This window comes from Nematolebias whitei, unplaced genomic scaffold (genome assembly GCF_014905685.2).
Source record: "Nematolebias whitei isolate Nwh7 unplaced genomic scaffold, NemWhi1 Nwh_scaf_18404, whole genome shotgun sequence".
In the NCBI taxonomy this organism is placed as follows: Eukaryota; Metazoa; Chordata; class Actinopteri; order Cyprinodontiformes; family Rivulidae; genus Nematolebias; species Nematolebias whitei.
The window spans coordinates 1-1,029 of NW_023636949.1; the positions used below are offsets into that span (position 1 = coordinate 1).

The following is a 1,029-nucleotide window of genomic DNA, read 5'->3' on the forward strand; positions in this document are numbered from 1 at the left end:
AGAAATATGCTAGCAAAGAGCAAAAATATATAGATGTAAAAAATAAATTTTATACTAAGTGCTAAAAGTAGCCAAACTTTGTAAAACCAAGAACATGCTAACCAAGAGCCAGAAATAGTGACCTGCTTGCCATATCTGGGATACAGTAGCCAAGATTGATATGAAAAAAAAGTACATCCCTGAATAACACTGGAATTACCAGCCACAGCCGGGTTGTGCCTGTGAGATTCCAACTTGTTCTGCCAAATGATCTCAGTTTCTGTAGCGATGGTGGTATAGTGGTGAGCATAGCTGCCTTCCAAGCAGTTGACCTGGGTTCGATTCCCAGCCATCGTATAGACTTGGAGTTTATTTTTCATTTCCTCTGGTAGGTCATTGTCTCCGTGCATTATTCCTGGAGATAGTCCATCGCATGCCAGGTTTTGGAAGGAAGGATATCTAACCATAAATCTTGAATGTGACTTCACATGCTATTGTAAACACAAAAAACAAGGGCTGGTGAACCAAGCGCATTCATAGTTGCAAGGTCTTCTTTTATCCATAAAGGCATTACTACATACTTTTTGAATAGAAAAATGTGAATGCACACATTGTAGTCTTTTTATCTTGTTGAACTATATTTCCCCACTTGCTATCAAAGGAAGGATTCTAAAGATGAACTTTTTTTTTATGAAAGAATTGAGTTTTGGGGGATAAAGCAGCATGGTTTATTGCTTAGCAATGTTGCCTCACCCCAAGACGGTGTAAGTTTGCCCTCAGTTTGCCTGGAGTGTTTCTGGGTCAAGTTTACATGTTGTTTGTGTATACATGTTCTTTTTTGATTAGTACTCCGTTTTTCTCCCAACTTCCAAAAAACATGACATAGCATGTCACATGCTTTTCACATGCTCATAATCATCACCAGACTGACATCATTTTAGAACAAGGCCTCAATGAATGGCATAAAATTCATGATGATGATGTTTAAAATGGAGAAGCAAAATAAATGCAGATGACTTTAAAAATCTTGCTAGGGTCCAAAACTAGAAA

General features: G+C 37.8%; 1 non-coding gene across 1 annotated transcript; it reads left to right on the plus strand.

Moving 5' to 3' along the window:
• Positions 1–264: 264 nt before the first annotated feature.
• Positions 265–336, plus strand: trnag-ucc. Its single transcript has one exon. It is a non-coding gene; the product is annotated as a tRNA-Gly (tRNA).
• Positions 337–1,029: the final 693 nt, after the last annotated feature.